The sequence below is a fragment of the Pituophis catenifer genome, unplaced genomic scaffold, assembly GCF_029215685.1.
Source record: "Pituophis catenifer annectens isolate HBS135680 unplaced genomic scaffold, rPitCat1.0.hap2 SCAF_4, whole genome shotgun sequence".
In the NCBI taxonomy this organism is placed as follows: domain Eukaryota; kingdom Metazoa; phylum Chordata; class Lepidosauria; order Squamata; family Colubridae; genus Pituophis; species Pituophis catenifer.
In genome coordinates, this window is record NW_027256884.1 from 17,592,556 (window position 1) to 17,611,663 (window position 19,108).

Below are 19,108 nucleotides of genomic sequence, written 5' to 3' on the forward strand. Positions count from 1 at the left end.
CAATATACCTAAGAGGCACGTTTCTGGTGTAAACTCAATATGTTGCTCAGTTATCATTTCTAGCCATTTATGAATTTTCTCCCAGTAACTCCTTGCTTTCTTATATGACCACCACATGTGGTAGTATGATCTTGGAGTCTGGTTGCATTTCCAACAATTGGTGGAGTTCTTACACATTTTGGCCAATCTTGCTGGCGGCAAGTGACACCTCTAAAACATTTTGTAAAAGTTTTCTTTATATGCCGTGGCCATTGTCAGTGTCATTTCTCTCCCAAATTTTTAACCATTTTTATAATTCTATGTTGTATCCGAAATTCCTTGCCCAGGCAATCATTGTTTCTTTAACTATCTCTTCATCCATTTTATAGTTCAGTAAATAATTATATATATTTTTAATCAATTTTTCATCCGTCCCCATTAAAATTTTGACCAATGCTGTTTGTTCTTTGTTCACACCCCATAATTTAATATCTTTTTCTTGCCTTGCTTGGATCTGTAAATACGGCCACCAAGATAAGTCCAACTCCTGCTTCTGCAATTGTTATCTGGATTTAAGATCCCTCCCTTTCATCTAAAATGTCCTTGTAACATACATCGTGCCTAAATCATTCTTAGTTACTTAAGTACTTAAGTTATTTAGTTACTTAAACTGAACTGAATTTTTATTTAACACGTCATCAAATCAATAAATAAGCCAGTTTATTTAGATCCAAAAGCCAGGTTTTGTATTTAAACTAGATTATGCTACACGGTGCTCATAGGATTGTCTTTCAAACCAAAGTAAAAACTGAGCCAATACTGCATATTTTCATATTTAGGGAGGAAGGTTAGACTTGTGTATATGCTGAAAAGCAAGGGGGAGGAGAAAGAATTGCAGAAAATGTTGAAGGGAAGGCTTTGCTAGTAGATTATGATTATTTTTTTATTTATTTTATCTGATTTTATGATTATGATAAATTTTGCCTGGTACCTTATGATTGTTGATGAAGGTATCTTTTCTTTTAGGTACACTGAGAGCGTATGCACCAAGACAAATTCCTTGTGTGTCCAATCACATTTGGCCAATAAAAAATTCTATTCTATTCTATTCTAGATGTACTTTGGGACATAATGGCCAAATCAGTTTCTTCTTTTTGAAGGTTTTTAAAATATGCACTGCTGCTGCTGTCTCTGAATCTCACCCTTACTGCTTCTCAGCTGTGTGAATAATTTATGCTGAATCCTAAACTCCCCTTCAGAGATCAAGTTTCTGGTTGAGTAATGATTAATCAATGAAGTCTAATTCAAAACATCAATAACGCTTTGAATTTAAATATTTGGCTGCATTTAAAATCAATTCCTCCTAAAAAATTAACCACAACCACACATGTGTGTTAAGGCAGGGAAAGTAGGAAATTGGGAAATGTATATCACGACGTGGAAAATTCTTTGAATCCTAGGAAATACATTTACTACACACTGCTATTTCTCATACTGTTAGGTGTATATTGATGAGGTATACAGTGAGGATGAAGCAAGTAAATTTATTCAAGAGAAAATATGACATAATGTTGCATTGGACCCATGTGTGTTGGAACTATACAAATTAGTCAGGACAATAAGGCATAATGTCAGTAACATAATATTCTTGTCTTCAGTCCAGATATAAATAGAGTGGTGTGGTGGCCTAGTGGTGAAGACACTTGCCTCCCATTCAGAAAGTTGGGAGTTCCATCTTAGGTAGCAGCAGATGTTTCTCTCCTTTCTCACAAAGAAAAAAAAAATCTGCTGCAAACTCCATGTGGCATCAGGAAGGGTATCCAGCTAGTAAATGCTCAGCTCTATCCAGTTGCTCTGACTCTACCCCGAATTAAGGGTTGTAAAAAGGAAGAGTTTTTTTTTTTTTCAATGCAAGTGTGAATTAAAATGTTGGCACTTTTACAACACCAGTGCTGCTTCACAATTGGTAGATATGCCTCATACATTCTTCAGGGATCTTCTCATAGTAACAGTTCATGTACCTGACATCAGTAAGTACACATGTAAATTGTTTTCTTCAATAGAAGACAATATATGTAGCTCAGGGTTGAACTGTGAAATCCTTGGTGCTCTCTGAGGTGATGATGTTGCCTAGTTAGGTAATGAAATTCTGCAAGCAAACAACCTCAGAGAGAGCACCAAGGACTCAACAGAATGTGTCTTTGTTTAGCTACTATAAATCAATCTGCAACAATAATGTCCCATTATCAAAAGTTGCTAATTAGTACCAATGCAATTCGCTCTCATTTAATTGAAAAAATAAAATTGGATAATGTTTATGAAATTATCTAACCCAAATGGCCAAATGCTTTGAATCCATGCAGGCAGCTTCTCATGTTTAAAATCTATGTTAAAATCAGAGAATTGGCTCAAAACCTAATCTTTATTATGGTTTTAGAGCAGAATAGGCTCAAAACTTAATTTTCAGATTGCATGATATTATGATTCATAATGTATTATAGTATTGACACAGCTGCTGGATAAGATTGAGATCTCTTTTTGTTATGTCTTTAATTTACCACTTTGTTGTTAGCAAACTCTTGTTGATTTGATTTGCAAAGAGATGTGCCAGATTTGGAGAATCCAGAATCCAGTTGCTTTGATTTAATAAAAAGTAATAATTGTCCAGTTTTAAAGCTACTTATTAGGCAATTTAATAATTATAATTAAGATTCTGATAAATGTCATCTCAAAAGCTGGTACAATTCTTCCCAAATTTCCCCCTAATTAAAACTCTGGAAGGAGAAGAGAAATGAAATAAGGAAAAAACATTTTATGATTGAGGAAAAGCATATAATCACTTCACTATTGGTTGGATAACTGTGACTTTTTACAGGGGTCCTTGCAGTTAGTAAACTACAGTTTATCTAGAACGCTGTAGTGTCAGTACAGAGTAATGTTTCTAAAAAGGTCACATATCATATCTGTTTTGAAATGCTACATTGCTTTTTGGAGTTAATTCAAGAGTTTATTATAAACACCCAGATTGCTAGTAAGTCAGATGGTTTCCATGCTACCTATGGGAGTATGGTCCCTATTGAGGTAGGTTTTATAAGTCTCATGATATCTTAACATCAGACCGAGAGAACATAGTGGCAATAACATCGGTTGGTGCAAAGTGGAGCTCCTTGAATGTTGCAGAAAGGGCTGCTTGAACAATCTAACATAGAGTTTCCCAACTTTCTGGCTTTGCGGACGGGCAGGGGAAAAGAGGGGAGATTTCCATATGAGGGGTCCACAAGCATGCACAAGCTCCGTTTGCACAAGCAGCATGCACTCATGCCTGCTGCTCACTTAAATGGAGCATGCACTTGCCCACTGCTCACACAAGCGAGGATGTGCGTGCACATACATGTGCTCGCCAGCTGTTTCATGGCCCAGATGCAAACCCTTCATGGACTGCTAGTGGTCTGCACCCCAGAGGTTGGGGACCCCTGATATAACAGGAATATAGTAATATTGCAGGTTCTGAATCACCTGCCAATATAGTTCTCAATACAGTTCAAGATGCTGGAGCTGCTACATGGCTTAGATCAGGGGTCAGCAACCTGCGGCTCTGGAGCTGCATGTGGCTCTTTCATCCCTCTGCTGCGGCTCCCTGTCACTCAAAATATGCGTCACAACCGCCAATGTGTGACATCCACCGGCATGCAATTTACTGAACTTTTCAACCCCCGGTAGGCCAACCATGGATAAATCCAAGAAAAGAAAAGTTTCAGAAGAAAACAGAACATTTAATTCAACTACATAGACTAGTTTTGTGGCTGCTCAAGAAATAATCAGGCACAGGAAGGGTTTTGTGGCTCCCGATGTTTTCTTTTTTGTGGGAAACAGGTCCAAATGGTTCTTTGAGTGTTTAAGGCTGCAAACCCCTGGTTTAGATCCAGGGTACTTGAAATATTTTCTATTTTAAAAAAAATAAATAAAAATCTGGCTATAGTGTTCATCTAAGTGGACCAAATGGGAATAATTCAATTCTTCCCTACATGGATCATGAAGGGCTGGGTGGAGAAACAAACATTCATTGTCCCTGAAATCTATAGAATGCTACCATTCTGTAAATCTTCAAAGATCAGTTTGCTTGGTCACTGTTGTTTTAAGTTGGAAATATGGAGCATAAAAATGACAGTGGAGGTCTTATGTATCACTAATAGGTTTTTTTTAAATATATATTTTTGCACATCATGCTTTTTCATTTTGCGCCATGCTATATTTATGTCAGTGTTTTATTGTTTTATTGTTTTGATACATACTTTTTGAAATTGTGAAAAGAAGATGGGTTATACGTTATTTTAAAAAAATACATTTTAGTAAGTAGGTATTAATGTTTCCCCTTTCCACAATAGTGTCCAGCCATGGAATTGCTTAGTGTAGTTTACTTCATTGTCATTGCACCTCGTACAATGAAATTAAACACCATTACTATTGGAACTAGGACTGAGTGTAGTTTGTTATAGTTTAGAACAGCGGTCTGCAACCTTAAACAATCAAAGAGCCATTTGGACTCGTTTCCCACAGAAAAGAAAACACCGGGAGCCACAAAACCCTTCCCATGCCTGACTATTTCTTGAGCGGCCACAAAACTAGCATATGTAATTGAATAGATTCTTGTAGTTTTCTTGGATTTATCCATGATTGGCCTACCAAGGGTTGAAAAGCTCAATAAATCGTGTGCTGGCGGGTGTCGCATATTGGTGGTTGTGACATAATTTGAGTGACAGGGAGCCACAGCAGAGGGGTGAAAGAGCCACATGCAGCTCCAGAGCTGCAGGTTGCTGACCCCTGGTTTAGAAGGATGTTAAGGCACTTATTTAACTGAGAACACTTTTTAAAGGGGATTTTAAAAGTTTTTTTTTTTTTAAGGTTAAGCTGTAAAAAGTGAGTTTAAAAAAATACCCTCATGAATATCTATAAATGACTTGTATGTAAGTATAACTTATATATATTTAAAATTATTGGATAACAGTGAATGATTTTATTAGATTCATGCCAATAGGCAGAACGTGGAAGTAATATATTATAGAAGTCTTCAGACTTTTGCTTTGGTTTTTGCTAATCTTCTCTTCCAGGGTCAGAAAAGGAGAAAAAAAAAACCATTTCCAAATAGAAGGAAAGAAAAAGAATGGAAAACTTGTGTGATAGCTGGAAAAAGAATTTGGTCATCTGTCCAATTTCCATTTTGTAGTTCATAAGCTAGCACTATCAAATTCAGCCATAAATAATATAATGTGGACCTTTCCATATAAATATATTCCCTGATGGCCATCCAAATGAATTTTAAACCAAAATACATTACAATAATCTAAATGAGAAGATACTAGAGCTGGGTGCCTTGGGAAGGTGCAGAAACCAAGATGAGAAGAACTTTTGGTTGCATTTGAACAATAAATTCACCTTTCTCAAAGTTTTATTGTATTGTTTTCCTGGTTCATTTGTGTGTTTGGACTTTTAAGGTAGGTGTCTGCATTAAGATTACACTAAAGGGAGGTTTGATGGCAACAGCCCTTGTCACTGGTCAAGTAAAACTTATCCTAACCCCAACCCTAAAACTTACTAGTACATTAAATGAAGCAAGACAAAGGCATTCCACACAGGCAGGTTCCCTAACTTAAAAACCAAGCTAAATCACGCCAAGCAAAATTGCGCTAACTGAGCTGAGCTAAACTAAACTAAACTAAGCTAAGCTAAGCTAAAAACTAAGCTAAACTAAACTAAACTAAGCTAAACTAAGCTAAAATAAAATAAACTAAAATAAGCTAAACTAAGCTAAACTAAATTAAGCTAAACTAAGCTAAACTAAAATAAGCTAAACTAAGCTAAACTAAGCTAAGCTAAACTAAAATAAACTAAGCTAAACTAAGCCAAGCTAAACTAAGCTAAACTAAGCTAAACTAAATTAAGCTAAAATAAACTAAGCTAAACTAAAATAAGCTAAACTAAGCTAAAATAAAATAAAATAAAATAAAATAAGCTAAATTAAGCTAAGCTAAAGTAAACTAAAGTAAGTTAAGCTAAATTAAGCTAAGCTAAAGTAAACTAAAGTAAGTTAAGCTAAAATAAGCTAAAATAAGCTAAAATAAACCAAACTAAGCTAAAATAAAATAAGCTAAACTAAGCTAAACTAAACTAAACTAAGCTAAAATAAACAGCTAAACTAAGCCAAACTAAGCAAAAATAAGATAAAATAAGATAAACTAAACTAAACTAAGATAAACTACTGCCATGCTGTGCCAGAATTAGTAGATTTCCATATACAACTTTGGACTGAAGGAAATCCTTTACTTTGGAAGCAGGGTTTGTTTCAGAGGTGGCAAGGAATGTACTAAGGAACCAATTTATTAAATCAAGCAACCTACCATAAAAAAAAAATAGCTGGGATTGACTTTGATTTTGAAGGAGGAAAATGTTTCAGAATATGCACGGTTGCTATTTTGTCACCTTTCAGTATCTCCTTAGAACAGCTATGTCTAATTTTTTTTCAGGATTGTGAAGCTGCCTAATTGATATAATATGTTGCTCCACCAAAGAAACTTTTGATTTAAAGAGTTGGTGCTATATGGACTTCCAGCTATGCTCCAAAGGAGATTTTTCTCCTCTGAACCCGAAGAACCACAAATTTATACCACAAAGCTCTTTAATTCAAAGATGTTATCCATATCTGGTTCAAAAGTATATATTTTTTTAAAAAAATAAAGTTAACTTTTCAAAACAAATCAATCCCATGTACAGTTCTAAATCGAAACATCAAATTGAGTAGGCCTGATCTTGCTGAATAAAAGCAATAATTCAAACTGAAACTGCTTTACACAAGCTGAATACGGAGAATATTCGTAGCAAGAAAAGAAATGATGCAAATTCTCAGAAACAATCTAGTGCTTGACATTTTTTTTTTCTGCAAAAAGAAGGATCGCTGTTATTTCTTTTTTTCTTTCAGAAATGTAATTGTAGTTGTAAGTTAAACACTAGGATCAAGATTATCAGATCCTTTAGATAATGATTTCCCCCCTCTCATTACCAATCAGAAGTAGTTACAAATTAATCAGTTCTACTTTAATTAGCCAATTATTTTACATGACATTTTAATTCTATTCTGAAATTTTTATTTTCCAGTCCTAATTAGTTTTTTGTCTCATTTGAATTAAACATTTAATTAAAACATTTGCTCCTTTTTGTGGTGAAATGATGCGTGAAAGATAAATATGGTAAGCAACTAAATTGGACCCTTTTGGATTTTTTCCCCCCTTCATGTCTTGGTATTTATTCAAGATCGTCTGAAAATGGGATTTGGATTGCATGATCTCCTTAAATAAACTCTATCTTTGGAATGGAATATAAATATATAAATATAAAATCTCCTTTAAAAAAGAATGGACTGAAATTGGAAGGGGGAAGAATATCTTGGCACAGCAATATGCATTATGATAAATTACAGGCTATTGCTACATTTGGGCCAAATTAGAGATTATTTTAATTATGTAATTATCACAAATGCTAATGTTTCTAAAAACAAAAGCAATAATACCAGGAGCATTGGGTGTGAGGATTAAAGAATGTTGGGGAGAAGGGAATAATACAGATATAATCTTTCTCATCTCGGTGATTATTTCTATAGACAAATAGTTCCCAATCAGTAATTAATCCTACAACAAAGATAAAGCAAACTAGATTGGAATTTCATTTAACACTCATCCAAAACATATTATTGAATGTTAAAAAATAAAATAAAAAATAATGAATGAATGAAAAAAGCCTATCTCCTGTTCTACTGGACCCTATTTGCCTAAGAGATACAATAGGAAGTATGATCACATGAAGTTTTAATACCACTTTAATTATTGTAATTATTTAATTAATTAATTATTATACTTGGTAAGGCCACACTTGGAATACTGCATTCAATTTTGGTCACTACTATGTAAGAAGGATGTGGAGACTCTAGAAAGAGTGCAGAGAAGAGCAATGAAGATGATTAGGGGATTGGAGGCTAAAACACTTGCCTCCGACTCAGAAGGTTGAGGGTTCAATCCAGAGGTGGGTTTCAGCAGGTTCCGACCAGTTCTGGAGAACCGGTAGCGGAAATTTTGACTAGTTCAGAGAATCGGTAGTAAAAATTGTGACTGGCTCCGCCCCCATCTTATTCTCTGCTTCCCGAGTCCCAGCTGATCGGGAAGGAATGGAGATTTTACAGTATCCTTTCCTTGGAGTGGGATGGGAATGGAGATTTTACAATATCCTTCCCCTGCAACACCCACCAAGCCACACCACACCACACCACACCCACCAAGCCACGCCCACAGAACCGGTAGTAAAAAAATGTGAACCCACCACTGGTTCAATCCTAGGTAGCAACAGATGTTTCTCTCCTAGGGTACAAAGGAAAAAAAATACCTGCTGTGAACTCCGAGTGATGTCAGGAAGCGTATCTGGCCAGTAAACCCTCAGCTTCATCCAGTCATCCTAACTCCACCCTGAATTAATGGATTATAGGATCATAACAAGGGAGTTATATATTATAGAATTAAAAGAATATCTTCATGAAATAGTTACATCTACAATGAAAGCTCCTGGCATTATATGTTTCATGATAGGTATACAATCTAGAAACACAGGTGCTCATGCAGCATAATTTTTGCATTTTTTCATTGTGTTTATTTTCCCATAAATTATTTTCCCCAAGTTTTTGTGACTTATTTTTTTTCCAGAAACTGGTGTGTATCATGAAGTTATAATTGGATCCAGCTAATTACAATAGTCAAGTCCAAGATAGAAAGGCCTGCAGAGATATTGCCTTTCAGTAAATGAAAAACCTATATGAATTATCTTACCAGTGATCATGAAACAGACCTTAGTATTGTTCAAATGTCTTTTACTCAAAGCCAAAATTCCAAGTGCATTACTAGCCCAATATTACTACAGAATTTATAGCCAACAATTATCAGCTGAAATAACTCTGGCCTGGAATCTGCATGATGGTAATTGCTATGAATAATTAAGGAAACCACCATAAATTTAAATGGGGATGATTTGATATAAGGATACATCCTGTGAGCTTCTGTAATTAAAAAAAAGAGAGAGAGAAGCCTTAAAAAATAAATACATAAAAATTGCTTACATATTTATTTTTAATTTAAAAACAAACCAGCACATTACTCTCACCTCCCCACAAAATCATGTTTAAACCATCAGCATGTGCTTCATTTATTCAGTATTAAACTGCTATTTGAAAGGTAAATAACTTCTCATGATTCTGAAAGCAAAAAAAAAAAAAGTTCAATTTTTCTTGATATACAAACAGAAACGGTTTAAAAAATATTGTTTGTGAATTTGCTTCCAGTAGGCATAACTTATTCATAATGCAGAATACTACAATGAAACAATAAAGGAAATGCATTAATGTGTGTGTTTTCCTCACAGTAAAGTGAGGAAAGACAACTTTGAGAAAAGTAATATGTGCTTCTGGAGTTTGCTTAAAAATGAATCACTTACAGCAGTGATGGCTAACATTTTTGCCATCGCGTGCCAAAAGCAGGGGGAGAGCGGGGGGATCATGCGCGTGCGTGTCCACACCCATAATTCAATGCCCACCCAGGCCCCGCCGTCCTGCGCATGTGCACGTGCTCCCGCCGCGTTCCCCCGTTGGCACGTGATGGCACAGTGGGCCCATTTTTCACTCCCCCCAGGCTCCAGAGGCTTTCTAGGAGCCTCGGGAGGGCAAAAACGACCTTCCTCAACACCCCCCGGGGGCCCTCCAGAGGCCGGAAACAGCCCATTTCCCAACTTCCGGTGGGCCCAGAAGGCCTGAAAATCAGCTGGCCCACCACATGTGTGCTGGAGCTGAGCTAGGGCAATGCTCGTGTGCCCTCTGATATGGCTCCATGTGCCACCTGTGCCACCCGTGCCATAGGTTCGCCATCACAGACTTACAGTATATCCAGTGGTGTGATTCAGCCACTTCGGGAGAACCGGTTGTTAACTTTCTGAGCAGTTTGGCAAACTGGTTGTTTATCACATTAGGGCAGAGAACCGGTTGTTAAATTACTTGAATCCCCTCACTGAATATACCATATATCTCTGCCTCTCCTCTTGGCAACTATTTCTCTTAACAAGATGGAGAAAAGACAAGCCTTTAAAGATGGAAAATTGACTCACTTGTTAATCAAGTCTGATTAGTCTAGAAAGCAGGCAGGCAACTGTTGTTAAAAGCAATATTTTTTGTGGGGAAATCATCACGGAAAAATTGCTGCAGCTTTTTTTCCCCATGAAGTCTTAATGCCAAAGTGAGGCAGTTTTGTGGCATCTAACAAAAGTTACCAAAAAAGAAAAAAGGATTGAGATAATATTTTTGGGAGCTGGTTTCACATGGCAATCCATTTGTATGGCTTTATTTATTTATTTTTAATGTGAAGTGGAACTTTTTTCTAAATCATAAAATATGGGAAATGATTGGGAATTTACACTGACAAAGGAAGGCAAATCTATGTGTCCCAGGATTCAATTTGGATTTGTCACCGGGACCAGAGGTTTTGTATTCCAAGCTTTCAGACTCATGTTGGAGCCCATCTTCAGAGAACTAGCCTAGAGAGAAGTTCCCTGAGGATGGGCTCTAGCACGAGTCCAAAAGCTTGGAATACAATACCTCTGGTCCTGATTACCGACCCAGATTGAATATTGCAATTTATATTCACTCTGCATATCATCTTGAATATTTGTTAAAGTATAATTGAACAAACTACTGAAGACATGATGGAACATGGAAAACACTCAGAGATACAGAGACATCCTTGACCATTTCATTACTAAATAAATTCAGAAACACCCAAATTTCATTGAAATTGATTTCTGTTCAATCCCATTCTCATCAAACTGAGAAACTGATAAGGCCTGGCCAGGAAATTGAAGGAAGAATTCCTCTATATAGCACTCTTCATGTTGTTTGCATCAGTGATGAAATCCAATTTTTTTTACTACCGGTTCTGTGGGTGTGGCTTGGTGGGTGAGGTTTGGTGGGCGTGGCAGGAGAAGGATACTGCAAAATCTCCATTCCCTCCCCACTCCAGGGGAAGGATACTGCAAAATCCCCATTCCCTCCCCACTCCTGGGGGAAGAATATTGCAAAATCTTCATTCCCACCCCACTCTGGGGCCAGCCAGAGGTGGTATTTGCCGGTTCTCCGAACTACTCAAAATTTCCACTACTGGTTCTCTGAACTGCTCAAAATTTCCACTACCGGTTCTCCAGAACCTGTCAGAACCTGAAGAATTTCACCCCTGGTTTGCATCTTAACCAGTAGCCTCTCCTCTCCTCTCCTCTCCTCTCCTCTCCTCTCCTCTCTTCCCTTCCCCTCCCCTCCTCTCCTCTCTCCCATCACATTACATCCCTTTCAATCATCATCATTTTGTTTAATTTTGCTCATATATCCCACAAAACAATAATATCTAAACTGTAATTTCAGCCTATGTTGATTCTTGAAATCTCACCAATCCTTTCCAGGTCAAAAGGTGTTGCCAAAGTTGGTGTCTTGCATTAATTTGAATGCATTAATTTAACAAAATTGTTAAAAACATGGAGACTCTTTTGAAAGATGAAATAATTGGTGGTGGTCTTCCGGGTGCAATTCAAGGTGTTGGTTGCCACCTTTAAAGCACTCCATGGCATGGGCCCTGGGTAACTACAGGACCACCTTCTGCCACCGATAGCCTCCCATCGATCGCTACACTCCCACAGAGAGGGGCTCCTCTGGGTGCCGTCAGCTAGACAATGTCGGCTGACAACCCCCAGGGGGAGAACATTCTCTGTGGGGGCCCCCACCCTCTGGAATGAGCTGCCCCCGGAGATTCGTAGGATTCCCGACCTGCGTGCCTTTCGCCGTGCCCTAAAAACATTACTATTCCAACAAGCAGGGCTGGCCTAAATAATAATAATATTTTTACTATTTTAATGGGTTGTTTTATTAGAATTTTCGGCCAATTGATTTAAATGTTTTAAATTGTTTTTAATTTTTATATTGTCATGGTTTTATTTCTGGCTGTACACTGCCCTGAGTCCTTCGGGAGAAGGGCAGTATAGAAATTTAAATAAATAAATAAATAAATAAATAAATAAATAAATAAATAAATAGTTTTACCTTACAATCCCATCTAGAAACTGTATAGTAATCTGTATATATAAAAGTGAAATCCACTCACTCATCATGAAATCTCCAGAATGGTAAAGCCTACAAACTTGAAATATGGCATGTACGTTCCTCTTGGCTTCTAGGTGCTCAATAAGAAAGGATTTTTCGAAAGGACCATCAGATCATTAGTATTTCATAAAGAGTATACTCATATACAGTATATTAACACACTCTGATGCTAAGGAGTTAGATGGTCTACTCCCCCTCCCCACCTGAAAAGTTCAAACTGCCAGTTGCCTCCCATTCCTTTACCTCAGTTCAAACTGGCAACATTCCACTCCTTCACTCAGGAGCAGTCTGGGGCTCCTTACAGTATCAAACGTTGCTACCTCACTAAAATGTCTACGCCTTCCACCTATTGAACTGCTTCCAAACTCAAGGTGGCAGGAGAGATATTCCCTTATGAGTTTTAATCACCGACCACCACTGAGCCAATGAATTGTGAACTGAATTTCTCCTGCATAGTGTCCCAGCCCCAACTCACTTCTTACACTGACCTCCTCAGTTCAGATGAATCTGTTCCTTCTACTATAATACTAGTTAAAGGGAAAAGAAGGAAAAATGCAGGAAAAGATTTGCGATTAGGAGAAACAAGTGAGGGAAGCTGCAAAAAAGTATCATCAAAGTCATCCCAAAGTCAATAGAGAGGCTGTAAAAAAGAATGCATCTAATAACCCCTATGTTAATCAGGCAGCTATAGCTAAATATGCCAACATTCAAAGTGCAGGGGCAGGTCTACCACAGGATAGGAAGTATCATGGCGGGGCCTCAGCAGCAGCCTTCATTTCTCCAGATATACTTTGTTGGTGATGATGACAATGAGAGGGACATCCGTTGTGGAATCTACCCAGGCATTACTCCAGAACTGGTTAGTTCAATTTATCATGCCCAATCACATAGTTTCATAGCAAAGCATGTGTATCCAGCTAGTATTTGTATATTACTACATGGCTCCTGGCTTGTTTTCTCATCTTTATGAACACTCTCTGTCCTTACCAGGCACTTTTCATTGTTACTAATTGTGAAATAATAAGGAGGTGTGTGTAACCAAATCTTTCAGGGATTATTTGTTGTGATACACCTGATATTGGATCTAAGAGGTGTTCCACAAAGCATTTGATCTTATCCCCGGCAACAATGATTCATTTTGTGGAGCTCTATCATTTCCAATTAAGGATTACATGCAGTGATGATGATTTGCTTCCCTGCAGCTCTGAGTTCCATTAGAGATTCAATTATTAAAAAAGGGTGAAGCTTAATTAAATAAACTTAATTAAAAATAAATTAACCCTTATTTCATGGAACAGCCTGAGAGTTTCATCTTGACAAAGGAATGTGCAAACCTCACCATGTTACTTTCTCTAACAAATGTCTCGGAATGTTAGATTTATTCATATTTCAGATCAGAAGTTTTGCCATCCAGAAAAAATAAATGAAATAATAGATGATTAACAGGACTCTGTTCAGCAACTAGAATTTGAATATTTATAGAATTTTAAACATACCAAAGAGTAAACAAGAACTATAGAATAGAAGACAATAAAAGTATTATAGTTCACCAAAAATCAAGTTCACCAAAGAAAGTAGAATCAAAGTCATACTTGTCCTAAAGATGATTTTTCAAGAGGCAACTGGACTTTCTGGTTTTTCTTTGAAGACATTTCACTTCTCATCCAAGAAGCTTTTTCAGCTCTCAGACAACTATGACCTGGATGACTGAGAATCTCCACAGACAAAGTCATACTTCTTTTATTAGATGAATGCCAATTTAGTGTTATAGATAAGGCTTACTTCAGGACTGTGAGCAATAGTCTTCCTTTATGAAGAGGTATGGTGGCTCAGTGGCTTAATGATTTTAGTGATGGTCTTTATTCCAACATTTGAGTCCCAACATTGCTTGGCAGAGTGAGCTCCCATTACTCGCCTCAGCTTCTCCCTACCTAACAAGTAGATTTGAAAGCAAGTAGATAAATAGGTACCACTTTGGTGGGAAGATGAAAAAAACCAGCATTTTATGTAGAATTCTGCTGGTGATGGCTTTTTTGCTAGGCAGCTTTGGTGAAGTGAGAGGGCTCAGGCCTAGATGATTCTGCAGGAAATCTACATCATCTTTTTTGTTTGGAGTAAGGTCGATTATTGTGGCTCACCTTGGAAAAAATAAGACAAGCATGAACCAAAGAGGGCTAGCAGTCTTAGACAGCCAAACTACTATCCTGTATTAACATTGTAGTCTCCCGGCTAATTAACATCACCATATGCTAAATAAATAAATGTCTTAATGGATGGAAGGTGGCTTGGTGACTTTGAGCCTTCCTCCCCCCCTCCCTTCTCTGTCTAATCAACATCTCAAAATTATTATTTACACCATTATGTATACCTGAGTGGAATAAATAAATTTGGAATATATAATAAATCTAAAAATAAATACACCAACCAATCATTGGATTCAATATATCTAACACATTATCTGAGCTGTTGTGAAACATATAGTTTGAGTCTGAAATGTTGCTATTTTTGTCATTTTTTCACTTTTTGCCATTTTTGCTATTTTTGTTAAGCCATGGAAAACAGATAATCCTACTGATATTATAGGAAGGAACTTTTTCTCCCTGCATTATAATCCTAACAAATTTAGCCTAAAGCTTTTTTTTCTTTTTCACTTAGACAGAAATGTATATCTGTACTACAGCAATTTCAGATGAAATATTATTTTTTTCGCTCTGGTCATGGTGTTTGAATGTATTAGCAAATCTTTTTCAAGCCCTGCCCTTAATTTTAATTTAAAAACATAGAAAATAAACATGCATAACTTGCATCTATCATGACCATGAACTTTATTTTTATTGCAGTCTTTTAATATGAAAGTACTGTGGTGATCTTGCTATACCAATTTAAGTTTGATGCTGAAACTGCTGCCTTTAGGAGGAACAAAATATCTAACTTCCTGATGATCATGGAAGAGAATGGTACCTACCAATGATAGCTTTAAGTAACAAAGAAATGTTTCATTTGAATGAGAGTATACTGTCTACCACAAAACATTTTAACTATGTGAGCACACCATGATGCTTTTATGAGCCAGCAAATCTCCCTTTTCTTATAAATTGCTTGCAGAGAAGTTTGAGAAGATCATGGGACTCACATCTTCTTTTTCCTACTTTACAAGGTAATAGGCATTTTGCTTTACATTCCAGTCTTCAACAGGCTGGTTTTAATTCAAACACACCACAAACAAAAGCACTGTTCCATGATTTTAACACACTAAATTGAAACTACCAACTGTCTGAATCTATGACTCACCAGGATTTGGCAAAGAAGGAAATGAGAATTGCTGTGGAAACATGGACACCTTTTAAGAGGGTAGATAATTGAATTGTGGGCTCCTTGATGCTCTCTGAGCTTGGTGGTTTTCTTGCAGACATTACATTACCAATCTAGTCACATCAGTGCATTAGTAATGAAACATCTCCAAGAAAAGTACCAAGCTCAGAGAGCATCAAGGACACCACAGTTCAACCCTGAGCTACAAATATTCTATAGATAATTGAATGCTGGAAGAACAGCAAGCGGGATAGGAGCTGGGAGGTGAGCTGGCAACATCATTGTCCCATTATGGACTATCCTGGCAAATTACCAGAATAGCAGATGTTTTTCAACAAGAAACTCTAAGCAACCTGATTGCCCAGTCCACCACATTTATTCTGAATCCAGTCGTGGAGAAAATAGATACATATCATGCTGTGAAACTAATTTTCTGGATTTGCGCATACACACTGAACCATACATTAGCTTCAGGGGTTGAGTTTGCCCAGTGGAATAGTCTGAATTGTCAACGGCTACTTTGCTTCATGCAAATACAATCACTGAGCTACAAATTAGTTAAGTGCATATTAATTTTCTGCATCATATTTCTTTCAAACTAAGTTTCAATATTATTCCCATTTTCCTCATTCCCTTTCTGGATTTTTGTGAAGCTCTACATCCAGCTGTATTGCTTAAATTTGATTTGGGACACACAGCTAGTACCATTAATTTATGGTACAGAAAACTGACTTAATTTAATAAGATATTTAAAATTAGGGTTCCAATAGCTACCGAATATTGAGGTTGGGTTTGCCCAAGATGTACATACACATGTACAATAGCAGTAGCACTTAGATTTATATACCACTTTATAGTGCTTTACAGCCCTCTCTAAACAATTTTACAGAGTCAGCATATTTCTCCCAATGATCTGGGTCCTCATTTTACCCACCTCAGAAGGATGGAAGGCTGAGTCAACCTTGAGCCTGGTGAGATTCAAACTGCCAAATTGCAGGCAGCCGGTACTCAGCAGAAGTGGCCTGCAGTACTGCACTTTAACCACTGCGCCATCGAGGCTGAGTACAAAAGGAATCTACCCTCCTATTTTGTGTCTGTTATAACCACTTTGTGTATTTTTTAAAGTGTTGCCTGTATTATTGTTACCCTCTTATTTTCAAGTAATTTTACTGTATTTTATGTCTACTTCTTTTATTAATAACTACATGTTTGTATAATTTTTATTAGAGTGTCCTCTGGCCTGAAGGCTGTAAATTCTACCTTTCAAAATAAAATTACAATTTTATCATCAGCATACTTACTTAGAAAGAAGTCCTATAAAAATAGTTGGCCTCACTCTTAATAAATCCCCATACACCCAAGCGGCACATCTCCAAAATATTATTTTATTCATATGCAAATCTGTACATCTAAATGGTTCATATTATTAATGATCTAAAAGAAAAATAATTTAAATAGCAGGCACAGCTCTTTCTCCTTAAAAGCAAGTGTTCTTGTTCTATTCTAACCTTGTGCTGAATCAGCACTGTTTAGTTTAATGGAACTAACATGAATAAACACACACATTCATTTAACATGGAGCAGAAATAAAACATAAATTATGTTGCTGTTCTTATTATTAATAATGGTAATAGTAGTAGTATAGCATTTTGGACAAGTGGTTATCCAGTATCTTAAAAGCCTAGTTTCCTATAAAACAAATAACTGGAAATTGTGCTATTTTTTTTTCTTTGTAGTACTAGGCTAAGATTAATTTAGAAGATCCTTCTGGGATTTACACTGAAATATTCTCATCCAAGATCCTGATAATTACTGCAAATGAATTCACTTGATATGAATGGCTGAAGCACAGCTACATCTGCACTTATAGCTCATGTTTTTTTAAAATGAAATCTATAAAAGTACTCTCATTTTTCCCATGAATTTATTATTTTTTAACCTATAATCTTAGTTATACTCAGAAAAAAACACACAATTCACTAAATATTCTGGCCTACACTAATAAACAAACCTCAACTTGATATTTTAAAATGAAAATTGCAAAACAAGATAAATTTGCTATACAGCATTTCATGAAATGCCTTCCCTCATCCATAATTTTTATGGCTCTGACAATCTGAGGTACTAATTTTCTCTTGTCAGAAAGATAATAAGTTAGGACATTTTATTAAAACAGGGATTGGGTGAAAACAAAGGGAATTCATTTTTCAATTACAGTTGTGTAGGTAGTTTTTATGTCATATACCCAGGAAAGTAAGTGTTAAAATTTCAGAAAGAAAGAATGTTGGTGCAGTGTTCATGGCAAAAGTAGTCTCCTCATGAAGATGCATTCCAAGTTCTTCTCGCAGATGCTTAGAAAGATGTAATGCTTAGTAGGGATGTAATGCTTTTCCCACAAATTGTCTAAAATAAATAAACCATGTTAGCATCAGTCCTATGAAAGATGAAATGAATTCTTAATGATATTTCACAAATCAAATTGTGATTGATAAATATAATAAGTAAAATGCAAAAACTGGAGATTAAATCAGGCTTCACATTTTCCATTCTAGAGTTTGGGGTAATTGTATTAACTCTTAGGCATCTAAACCAAGAATTAAGCTAAGAAAGTGTGGGCAAAAGGTTCTTGATTACCTTAGATTGACTATCTAGCATCCCCCGAAATATAGGTGGATTGTCTCCCAACAAAGCTACTGTATTTCCCCAATTGTTTCCTTTTCTGGCAGAAACATTTAAAGAATTCTAGAAAGAGTGCAAAGAAGAGCAACGAAGATGATTAGACGGCTGGAGGCTAAAACATAAAGAACGGTTGCTGGAACTCGGTATGTATAGTCTGATGAAAAGAAGGACTGGGGTGACATGATAGCAGTGTTCCAATATCTCAGGGGTTGCCACAAAGAAGAGGGAGTGAAGCTATTCTCCAAAGCACCTGAGGGTAGAACAAGAAGCAATGGGTGGAAACTAATCAAGGAGAGAAGCAATCTAGAACTAAGGAGAAATTTCCCAACAGATAGAACAATTAATTGGTGGAACAACTTGCCTCCAGAAGTTGTAAATGTTCCAACACTGGAAGTTTTTAAGAAAAGATTGGATAACCATTTGTCTGAACTGGTGTAGGGTATCCTGCCTCAGCAGGGGGTTGGATTAGAATACCTCTAAGGTCCCTTCTAACTCTGCTATTCTATTCTATTCTATTCTATTCTATTCTATTCTATTCTATTCTATTCTATTCTATTCTATTCTATTCTATTCTATTCTATTCTGTGACCAAAGAAAATAATTAAATGGTAAAATTGAAGATATTTCTTTGCATATCTAGTTGTTTCAGTTCATTTCATTCAGGTGTATCATTTCAAGTAAAGATAAATACTTTCAGAATTAGACACTTACGCTACAAGCCTATAATTTTCAACCAATGAATATTCCCCATGATTGATTGATTATGTGCCATTAAATCAATACTGATTCTTAGGAACCTTATAAATAGATTTTTCTCCATGACAAATCTATCACTAATCTGGTCTTTCAGATCATGTGGTAACACATCCATGGCTATTGTAATGCACTGATTTATGATTTCCCAGCTTTAGAGCC